The sequence below is a fragment of the Crocodylus siamensis genome, chromosome 6 (assembly GCF_052110815.1).
Source record: "Crocodylus siamensis isolate JL-2025a chromosome 6, ASM5211081v1, whole genome shotgun sequence".
Taxonomy (NCBI): Eukaryota; Metazoa; Chordata; order Crocodylia; family Crocodylidae; genus Crocodylus; species Crocodylus siamensis.
The window spans coordinates 18,365,994-18,378,064 of record NC_143400.1 but is presented as its reverse complement, the minus strand read 5'-3'; positions in this window follow the sequence as shown (position 1 = coordinate 18,378,064).

Genomic DNA, 12,071 nt, shown 5'->3' with positions numbered 1-12,071 from the left:
CTGCTTAAATTTTATAGCCACAAATGTAAATATTCACAACCATATTTCTTCCCTCGCAACATTTAACGAGGGGAGCTTCTTGCGCACAAATTTATCGAAACATGATACGTCAGATCTGGCTATACAGGTCGTAGGTGCTGGGAAGAGCTAAGCGTTGTAGGGATGTTCCCAGACTGCACCTGGCTTTGTGGCTACAGGTCCAGGCAGTCACGGAGAGGAGGTGTCCTGGCCTCCCAGCTAGCCATGCCCTGGTTACTTATGTCTCATGCCCAGCAGCCCCACGTTGGTCAGAAAGAAATGGTGATACCCAAATGCTAACACCTTGGAGTGCAGTTCCCTGGTGCCCAGGACTGTATTGGTGAGAGGGCACAAAACCAGGACTGCACCTGTGTAAGAGTCTCTCTGTGCCACGCACTTCATAGGAACTGCGTGGGGTGAGAGTCCTCTCATGCTTTGCATCCCCTTTACACCAGCAAATATTTGAAAAAGGCAGGAGCAGGACCAAATGCAGGAGACCCTCATACACAGTCCTCACATCCTGCTCCAACCATTAGCCTGCACTCCTTACCCTGACATTGATGTTGGACGCCCAGGGGAGGAAGGGATGCCCCTCAGGCCCGAGGAGCTGCTCTCTTGGCTGTGTTGCTTCATTAGGGGTCCTCATGGTTAGTTTAGTGTGCACTCGCATGGGTTTTCGCTATGCAACCATCAGTCTCAGCCACGGCATCACACTTCAGCATGTAAAGGTCTCAGTCTTTGGTGCACCAGCCTGGCACAGTTGCCACAGGGGCTGGCGGGGCAGCGGCAGGGAGGTCTGTCAGGCAGAGCGGCTATGGGGGATCTGACTCCAGATCACGCTTTGTGGTGAACAGACTCTATAGTAGCACCGCACGGCTCCTTCTGCCAAGCCAGCTGCCCACCACAGCTGCTAGTACAGCGCGTGACCACGGAGCGTGGCTGGCACTGAGCAATGGGAAACCCTGAGATGCGGTGGAGTAGGGAGATGGGCACACACCTGGTACCTGAGGGGACTGACAACCCACATTGTCTGAGGGGTAATTTTACCATGGTATAAGCCTGTGCATCGTGTCCCCACTCCACACCTATTGCGCAGCAACTCCTATCCATTTCACAATAAGCATGTGTGTCCATACCTGAAGGAGGTGGAGAGCACTGTCCTGGTAGGCAACTCCAGCACTGTCCCTTGGCTGGTCACAGCGATGCCTCGGCTTTGCAGGCAGGAGAGTGCCTAACCTGAGACAAGGAGAGGCTCCTAACAGAGCTGAGAGACACAACACATGGGGTGGAGGCAGGAGCTGCTGCCCGCTCCGCTCTGCTTTGCTCTGCTGGCCTCGCTGCAGACTGCTGCCCAGTTGCCAGTGTGGCCTTCACCGCGTGGTACAACAGGCAGAGGTGCTGGGGAGCCCTAGACATCAGGGCTGGCAGATGGAAACTCCAGCTCCATGGAGGGCTTGAACTCAGTCTCCTCCGGTTAATAAGGGCTGCTTAAGGAAAGCGCGTTTGGAGAGGGTCATCCATCTTTAATGAGGATTTATTAATGCACTGAGTAACCCTGGACTGGGTATGAATTACACGTCAGAGCTGGCTGCAGCCAACCCTTTTGTATGATGCAGGAGTCCCAGGACGACAGGGCCAGATGGACAGGGCAGTGAAAGCAAGAGCTGAACAGGACCAAAGACCCAGAGTCTCACTCTCCCCTCCCCTGCCCCACAGTCACTCCAGGGCTGCAGGGAGTGGGGAAAATGCTGAAAGCCACTGCACCTCTGCTTGGTCTGGCACTGCAGGCCCAGGTCCGGTCTATCTGCCTGATGCTGAATGCAAAGGGGCCAGGCTGGCACTCTCTGTGCTGGCCTAGAGCCTGGCAGGATGCTGATTTACGGTACAGCACTTAGGAACACACAGACCCTCATTCTGCACCACCAGCACTTCAGCCCGGGCTGGACAATGGAGGCACCAGCACTAATGTAGCACACTCAGCCTCAGAAGGCGTCTAACTGGCATGGCTCAGCACTCTGATGCTTCAGCTAGAATAAACCAGGCCAACATTAAATGGATCAAAACCTGCCAATGGGCAGAGTTCAAACTGCAGGGCAAATGGGGAACCATCCAGGAGTGGCTGTGTGCCTTGTGGAGTCCCTCAGGGTTTGCCCCTTTATCAACCACCTGCCAAGAATACAAAATCCTCATTAATGCAGTGTGCAACAACCTGAGATTGGGGGAGACATGATAATGATGAGAGTGGGTCCCTGATTCAGAGCAGGGTCTGCACTACTCGGTTGGTTGGGAACAAGCCAACAGCCAGATGTGGGGTTATATATGTAAGGATAAGAGTCTGACTCACAGAGCTGTGCCTTGCAGTTGCAGGATGGAGGACTCTCTCCTGGGGAGCAGCGATGCTGAGAAAGGCACCATGGATAATCATCTGGACATTAGCTCACAGCCTGACACTGCCCCCAAAAGGGCTAATGCAATCCTTGGATGTTTAAATGAGAACTTATCAAGCAGGAGCACTGTTGGGACCTTTCTTCGAATCCCACAGCCACTTTAGGAGCAATGCTGATCAATTGGGAAGGTTCAGAGACAAGTCACAGGAATGATTAACAATCAGGGAAGTTTGCCTTATAGCAATACCCTCCGCCAGCTTGCACTGCTTAGTTTAACCAGGAGAAGGTTAAGGGGCAACTTGATCATGGTCTATAAGTAGCTTCAAGGGGAAGGGAAATGTAATAATGAAGAGCTCTTCAGTGCTACAGAACAAGAAGATCCGTGACTGCTAGTCAAAACCTGGCTAGAAAGAAGACACAGATTTTTAACTGTCAGAGTAATGAACTGCTGGAACAACTTACCCAGGGCTGTGGTGGATGCTCTGCCTCTGAGAAAAACTTAAATCATGGTTGGATGTATTTCTAACAACATCAGCTCTGCTCTTTTGAAAGAGGCAGCTACGTGCACCTGTGTAGAGGGCCATATCACCCTGCTATTCTGAGCAGCACAGGCTATTGGGAGATACAGCCCCAAATGTGCCAGAAATGAGGTTATAGGAACAAGAGGCAGAGTTCAATTAAGGACTCCCTCAACTTATTGTTGCTGCACGGCAGAGCGGCCCAGTGGTGCAGGCCTTGCTGTGTATGTATGGGCGTGCAGGGAGCCTGTGCAGCAGTCCAGGTCTGTGCTGTGTTTCTAAGTGGACACCTCGCTCACACCAGGGGTTCACAGACTAAGCATTCCCCCATGTAATTTGTCAGCAGGAGCCCAGTTGTCATTGGAGACTGTGCTAATGGGACCAGGCCCATACATACCCAGAACCAGTGGGAAAGCTCGTCCTCCCTTTAGCAGCTCAGTGGTAAAGGCACTCACCCAGGATGGGGGAGACCCAAGGCCAACCCCCCACCTCTCCATTTGAGGACACTTGAACCCATGTTGCCATCACCATAAACCTGGGATGGGCTCTCTCAGTCTGTCCTTTTGAAGCTGGAGTCATATTGTATATAGGGCTATCAAATATTCATTAGACCTGAGCCAATGAGGGAGGTGGCCTGCCTCTTTAGCGTAGAAGTTGTTGCACTCATCTGGAAGCAGGGAGATTGGGGTTTTAACCCCGGTCCCAATAAATTATTAAGTATGTTGTACTAAGTGCACATCTCTGCTGATGACCTTGCATCACAAGCCACAGCTGTGCCGGCTATTGCTCTCTGGATCCTGCAGTGCCATTCCCCCCAGTCCTGTTACCTGGCCACTATTCCAGCTCTGCCTCATCAAATTACCCCTATCTGAGGGCCCTCAGTCCTGACCCATGTCCCCTCTGCTCTTGTACTCTGGACCTCTGTTCACACACTTGTACAAGAGCCCACTGCTACACTGCTATCATGGGCTCTTGACACAACTGATACCCCACACTCCTGACATCTGGCCACCACTTCTACCTCCTCTTAGGGAAGGGCTACCATTTGCTCCAAACTTCATGACAAGTTTCTAGTAGACGAGATATACTCTGGGCCACCAAAGACCATAAGCAGCCCTCCCAGCTTGGTTCATTTCTGTCCCACTGACATGTAAGGCAAGTAGGATGATTTCCAGCTGGTCCCCCCACCCCTCTCCAGGCCAGGAGTGGGGTTACTGTTTTCCTTGGCAGGTGTAAGACCATAAACCCAGATCATCACTGATTTGAGCATTACCACCATCAACTAAATAGTGACAGCACTTAAACAAAGGGAAGCACAGGCTCCGTGCCACTCCCCCCCTGCCCAGGACAGCTCAGGAAGATGTGGAGAGATGCAAAAAAGCCATTATTGATTGTGATGTTACTTCAGCTCCAAATTGCAAAATGGCCTCCTCCCTCCTATGCATTAGGGGCTAATTTTAGAATGGGATGAATTGATAATGTGGTTATGTTCATCATGCAAACCATCCCATTTCCCGTCGGAGGCAGCCACACTCAGCTGGGAGCTAGGCTTGTCAGTCTGCCCTTGGAAGGCTGTAGTGAGGCTGAGCAGGGCTAGTGGCCCCTGCAGCACCCTCTGAGACCTCCTGCCTCCTCCCCTCACCCCACAGCCCACAAGGGAGAGAACCTCACTGCAAGGCTGGCCCCAAGCTACTCCGATCCCACTGGCTGGCTAGCCAAGGGCAGTGTGCAGCTGGGCTCGGTTAGGATATTGCAGCTAGAGGCTTTCTGTTAAATAAAGCAGAGGCACCCCAGAAATATGTGCCAAGTCTGTGTCTCCCAAATGGGAGCATGGGCTCATGTTTGTTACCCCAGGCTATGAAAAGTGGCCAGCTCCATTACATGTGCATGCACGCACAGGTCTGGGGGGGATGTACATGAGCATGTCTAGGTGGTTTTTGACACGCATGCATTGTTTTGCCTAGGTGGGTGTGCATGCCATTGTGTTTGGTATAATCATGTGGGTATAACTATGTGTGTTTCTCCACAGGCACGTTGTATGTGTGGGTGTGAGGGGCAAATGACACGGGCTTCGGCACCAGCCAGCACCTTGAACCTCAGTGACATGTTCTTAAGTGCAGAGGCCCAGCCCTGGGTAAGGGCTGCAAACTTGCTGAAATCAATGGCCTTCCTCCCAGGTAGGAGAATTGGGCAGATGTATCCTGGTGAAGTGGGAAAAAAACTGATTAAAGTTCCTGGGAAGCTGGCGGTAGGTAGGACTCTCCCAGGGAATAGGTCTCTAGTGCATTCAGGTTTCACATAAGCCAGTGCAGAAGGGTGATGGACAGCACAGATGCTGCTCCTGAGGCTGCGGAGCCAAGAGGGGGAACATGAATATTCTTGTCCCGCATGAGGTTTGTGGCCAGTTAGGAAGCACCAGCAGCCAGGGAGGCTCCTGTGCATGGCCTTGACCTGGGATCCTTGGACCTGCCCTGTGCTGGTGAAGAGCTGCAGGGAACTGCCCTACTTCCAAAGCATCTCTGGGCAGATCCTTTGGCTTCAGCTCCCAGGTCCTCATCAGACCCAGGGGATACCTGATGGGCTCTGTGTCCAGAGGGTGCTATGCTGCCTCTCTGCAGGCTGGTGAGGGCAGAGAGCAGCATTCGGAGGAAGCTGGGCCTGGAGCTGTGAAAGCTGGGAGCCACCATGGGCTTTATGGCTTTGCCTATACCTCCCCCTGTGCTGCCCAAGCAAGATATGTTTTCATCCAGCCCTGCATTAAACGGCAGTGCACAACCTGGTGCCGCCTGCTTCAGGCAGGGAGGGGCTGCTGGCAGAATCCCAGCCTGGGCCTGCACACACAGCCAGCAGAAATACTGCAGATCGCCTGCAGCCAGGCAAGGGAATTAGTGAGGACAGAGGAGCAGTGAGTGGGCAGGAGCCAGGGGCTGGGAGGCTGGGAGCTCAGAGCTGCCTTGGATTGAGCCCAGCATCTTAAAGAGAAGCACCAGGGAATGTGCACACGAGGCTCCTCCATCCTCCCACCCCACTCACCTTTGTCCCTGCTTCCAGGTGCCCCACCACGTCCTGGCTCAGCTGTCACTATCCTTCGAAGAGGCTGGGCAACTTCTTATGTAGCAGCGGCTACCAAGTAACAGATGCAGACCACGCAGACATCCCGTCTCTGCCTTTACCTCCACGCCGTGCAGTGACATGGGCTGGGGGGATAGTTAATAAACTGATTCCCGCAGATAATCCACTAATCTGCGTCCTCCTAGCTGACATCACAGACTCCATTTACAATCTCCTGGCCTTTGCCTGGGGTGCTCAGGCCCTCTGGGTTCCTGAGTGGTAGCTTCTGGACTTCCACATGTGGGCTTCTTTTAAGGGCATTTTAACTTTGAATGAGCTGGGTCTGCAGTGCTTGGCTACAGAATTCCTGTGCATGTTTTACCTTGGATTACTGATAACATCCTCTCAGACATAATGCCATCTGAATGGAGATTGCGCTTGGGATTCTTTTTTCAATATTAAAAATCCAAATGTAAAGGGGACCCCATGAGATACTCCCGTGTGATTGCTATGGTGTGTAGCTGATTGGTGCTGCTGACCTCAAATAGGTTTTATGGCTTTAATGTTTGTCATGGGACAACCAGGACAAAGATATCTCCTGTTCAGGACTGGTGAGCCAGGCCTGGATTAGGTCACAACAACAGCACTAGGTTTCCAAGTCACTAAAGTGTCTGCCCTTAGCTTGCAGTTTCTGTGCTGGGGTAGAAAGTTGCCTGAGGGAGACTAGCCTGATGTAAAGAACAGAGCCTGTTCCCTGCAGGTCCTCCTACATCCTCTTATCTCACCTCCCATGGTAATACCACCCCAGTGAGAAAGCCCATAAACTGCAATCTGACATTGGGGCAGGAGAAAAGTCGGCCCAACAAAAGCTATCAGCCAAAAAAAATTCTTGTTTCTTGCAGAATTCTGGGACCATCAGGGGTACAACTCCTCTCTGACACTGCCATTAAAGGCACTGGCAGCTGTGGGTATAGAAGCAAATGCAGACATTTGAGTCTGTTTTAAAACTACGGGCCATTGTAAGTTGTTTAAGCTGTGGATGTAGAGTGATGCAGGTGGCCTTGCTGACAGCTCCAGTTGCCCCAGGAGCATGGGCAACTGGTGCCAACTTAGTCCGGGGGGGCATGTGCCCCCCCAGCGACCAGTCAGCAATGGGGGGGGGGGTCCCCCTACAGCCTATTGCGAGATGGCCAATTGCTATGGCTACTTCTAGGAGTTCAATGGCGCTCCAATACCCAGCTGGCATTTGCAGCAGGGGCACTGGCGCTCCCTCCTGCCTGCCCTGCCTGTCACATAAACCGTGAGCATGGCTGGTTGGGGGTGCACCGGTGTTTTCAGAGGGTGCACATGCACCCCCGTGCACCCCTTACACCTTGCCACTGCCCAGGAGCCTGCAGCCTAAGATAGCTGATGCTTCTAAAAAATCCCTCTGACTTCTGGCCACTGAACAGTTTGGTTAAGGGAGGAGCCGAACCAATCAGGGTGGTGTGTGCATAAAGGTTTGGTAGTGCAACTTCCACATGCAATCTCCATGGAGCTGATTAGCCCAGGGCCACGTGAGTCAGCAGGCCTGGCTTGGATCAGTTTATCTTGCTTCAGACTAAAGGAGTTCCTGGCAGAGCTTCTGGGCTGCTCCTCTTTAAGCCCAAAGGGAATGCAATACAGCTGCAGTAAGGAGACTCTCACCTTCCCCTCTGAATGAACTGCTGGATTTGGTTTCACAGGAAAGCATTCCCCAGGGTCCTCTATTGTTTCAGTACAGTCTCCCCTTACTCGGGCAAGTCTGCCTCTCTGCTTGTTTTTGGCAGCAGGTCAGCAGCCAATTCTCAGCCCAGGGCTGGTGTCATGTCCGTACAGAGCTGTTACCCTGAGGATGTTAGTCCTGCGTGACAAACTCTGTGCATCCCTTATCTGCACACCTCCATGGAGATGCGTGTTTCCAGAGCAGGGGTGTGTGTCCCTTGTCTGCGTACCACAACTGGTATGAGTGCTTGGAGGGTTGGGAATCCAGGTGGTAGCCATATTGGTCTAGAGGACTAGGCAATCAGGACTCGTAGTAGAGGTGGTATCTTTTATTAGACCAACAAGATTTTTGCAAAAAAAATTAAAATCTTAATTGCAAGCTTTTAGGCACAAACACCCTTTATCAGGCATTGGAGAAAAGATTGTAAAAGATCTCCTCGGTCAAAATGAAAGTTCATATTTCATAGGATTTCACAGATTAGTCAATAGATGGAAAACTCCTCTGGGCAGTCAGTTTCATAGATTTCATAGACATTCGGGCTGAAAGGGACATTGAGTCCAGCCCCCCACCCAAAGGGCAGGAAGTCAACAGAGGTCATAGGATCCCAGCAAGATAAGCATCCAATTTGCTCCTGAAGGTGTTCAATGAAGGTGCTTGAACTACCTCCAATGGCAGGCTGTTCCAGACCTTGGGGGCTCGGACAAAAAAGTTCTTCCTTATGTCCAGCCTGAAACAGTCTTGCAGGAGTTTGTGACCATTTGACCTCATCATCCCTTGGGGCACTTTGGTGAACAGATATACTCCCAGATACTGGTGAGCACCCCTGATATACTTATAGGTAGCCACCAGATCACCCCTGAGCCTGTGCTTTTCCAGGCTGAAGTGTCCCAGGGCTCTCAGCCTCTCATCATAAGGTCTGTTTTCCTGACCTCTGATCATGTGTGTGGCTGTCCTCTGCACTCTCTCAAGCTTCTTTACATTGTATTTGAATTGTGGAGCCCAAAACAAGACACAGTACTCAGCTGCGGCCTCACCAAGGCCGAATACAAAGGCAGAATAACGTCCTGGGATTTGCTTGAGAAGCATCTATGGATGCAAGCAAGCATTGTGCTTGCTTTACTAGCTGCAACATCACATTGCAGGCTCATGTTCATCTTGTGATCAATCATGACCGCCAAGTCCCTTTCTTCCATAGTGGTAGCCAGTGTAGCACTACGGAAGTGCAGTGTAGTCCCTTTCTTCCATAGTGCTAGCCGAGCCTATAAAGATACTTCAGGTTTTTCTTCCCAAGGTGAAGAACCTTGCATTTTTCAGTGTTAAACACCATCAGGTTCTCGTCTGCCCATTTCCTGAGCCTGTCCAGGTCAGCCTGGATCACCCTTCTGTCTTCAGGTGTGGACGCTTTATCCCAGAGTTTGGTGTCATCGGTGAACTTGGCCAGTCCGCTTCTGACTCCAATGTCCACATCGTTGATGAAGATGTTAAATAGTATAGGCCCTAGGACAGAGCCCTGAGGGACCCCACTGGTCACAGGGCACCACAACAATTGACTTCCATTAACCACCATCCTCTGGGTCCAACCACAGAGCCAATTCTCCAGCCAGCAGATCGTGGTGAGGCTGAGGCCACAGTTAGCCAGCTTTGCTAAGAGGTGATCATGGGATACCAGATTGAAGGTTTTTTTAAAGTTAAGATATATGATATCAGTCTCTTCTCCCTTGTCCAGGTGATAGGTCACCTGGTCATAAAAGGAAATGAGATTGGTCAAGCACAGCCTAGCCGCAACAAACCCGTGCGGGCGATCCCTCAGGATGTTGCTCTCTGCTGATCTGTTAAGGATAGCCTCTTTGATAATCTTTTCTAAGACCTTCCCCGGGATAGAGGTCAGGCTGATGGGCCTGTAGTTTGCCAGATCCACTTTCCTCCCCTTCTTGAAGATAGGCACCACATTGGCCTTCTTCCAATCTTTGGGCATGTCACCAGAGCACCAGGAGCTGTTGAAGATCTGTGTCGGGGCTGAGTTATGAAGTTAGCCAACGCCTTGAGTACCTTGGGGTGTAAACCATCAGGGCTGGCTGACTTGAAGGTGTCCAGCCTCTCAAGATGTTCCTTCATGAGGTCACCATTGATGGAGGGCAGGGGATCTGCCTCACCTGGACCTCCCTGTCCCGTAGTGGGCAGGGGCATCCCATGGGCCTGATGAACGACCGATGCAAAGTACCCATTTAGCAAGCTGGCTTTTTCCTGGGTGTCAGTTGTCAGTTGTCCCATCTGGTTTAGCAGGGGTCCAATGTTGCCCTTGCTTTTCCTCTGGCTCCCCACATATCTAAAAAAGGACTTTTTGTTGTCCGTGATACTCGTAGCCAGTTGGAGTTCAGTTGCAGCCTTGGCTTTCCTGGTTTGCTCCCTGCAGGTCCAGACCAGTGCAGAATATTCCTCCTTGGAGGTGGATCCAGTCCTCCATCCTTTGTAGGTCTGTCTTTTTAGATGCAGGAGGTCCGCTACTTCCCTGGAGAGCCAAGGGGGCTGCTGTGCCCTTTTGCTGCCTTTCCTCCAAGACCGGATAGACTTTGCTTGTGCATGCAGGATCACTCCTTTGAGGAGCAACCACTCATCCTGAACTCCCCTCCCCTTTGGGCTGTGGCCCTTTAGGGCCTCACTGACAAGTCTCCTGAGCTTGTCAGAGTCAGCTTTCCTGAAGTCAAGGACTTCTGTATTGCTGACTGACTTGCCAGTTTTACGGCAGATGGTGAAGGTGATCAGCTTGTGGTCGCTGTCACCCAGCTTCCCTTCGATTGTTAGGTTGCTGATTAGGTCGTCCTCTGTTGCCAGAACCAGGTCAAGCAGCGCTCTACCTCTTGTTGGCCCATAGACTTCTTGCATCAGAAAGCGGTCATCCACATACGATAGGAAGCTTTGTGACTGCTTGGATTTGCCCGAGTGCTCTTCCCACAAGATGACTGAGTAATTCAAGTCTCCCATGACAACCATGCACTGGCCAATTCCCTGGTGACTCCTGGTCAAGGTCTTGATCCTGGGTAAGGGGTCTGTAATAGACCCCACCATTGTGTCCCCTGTGCCATGTTCCCCATGGATTTTAACCCAGAGGGTCTCCAGTCATCCACCTTGAGCACCAATGTCGGCTTGCAGGGACGTGTAGTTTTCTTTGATGTAGAGAGCTACATCCCTGCCCCTTTTGTCCACTTGATCTCTCCTGTACAGGGTATAGCTGTTTATATCTGTGGTCCAGTCATGGGTGGAGTCCCACCAGGTCTCCGTTATCCCTATGACATCATATTACTTGTGTTAAGCAGGAGGACGAGTTCCTCCTGTTTATTGCCCAAGCTCCTGGTATTCACGTACAGGCATGCCAGTATTCCTTTGCAGGCCCTTGCCGTGCCTATAGCTCATTCTAGGGCTGGGGCTGAGGCAGGGGTGGGCTCCCTTAAGTGCCTTGGCCTCCTGGCTTTGCAAGGGTTGCTCAGCGGGCCAGCAGTGGCAGTAGTCCCCCCATCCCCTGGCGGGCTTAGTTTAAAGCCCAGTGGAGCAGGTCAGCCAGCCTGGCTGAGAAAAGCCTCCTCCTCAGGGGCTCACTGCCTCTCTTGCCACAGAGTGAGCTGTGGTCATGGAAGCTGAAGCCTTCCCGATGACACCAGCACTGCAGTCTTTGGTTGACTACATGGATCCTCCTCTCCCTCCTCAGCCCATAGCCCGAGACTGGGAGGATCGACGAAGACACCACCTGCAACCCCAGACCTTTCAGCCCCGCTCCCGAATCCCTGTAGTGCCTCATGACCTGGCTGGGAGCGCTCTGAGGCATGTCAGTGGTGCCCACGTGGATAAGGAGCACGGGATAGTTGTCTGTGGGCTGGTGGAGCTCAGGGATCCTCTCTGCAATGTCTCGGATGCGGGCCCCTGGGAAGCAGCAGACTTCCCAGACTAAGGGGTCAGGGCGGCAGATTGCCCCCTCAGTCCCACTTAGGATGGAGTCTCCCACAACAAACACCTTTCGCTTTGACTTGGGGAGAGCGGGGGCGGTGGCTGCAGGTGAGCCCATGTTGCCTATGGGAGCTGGCAACTCGGCAGGCTCTGCTGGAGCAGCAAGAGGTGCGTACCTGTTGCTAAGCTCCAGCGGGCCTTGGGGCCTTTGACCACCTTGGTCCAACACCTTGGCTGGACAGAATGGGAGGTCCCCGGGTCCTCCCTTTTCCTGGAGGGAGACGGTGGTCTACCCTGTGGCTCCCGGGGGAGAAGGGTCTGGCAGTAGGAGTCTATCCCCTGCTCACAGTGCCTGATGGTGCGCAGGCCTGGAGCTCCTCCAGCTGGCGCGCCAGAGACCCCAAAAGGGAGCAG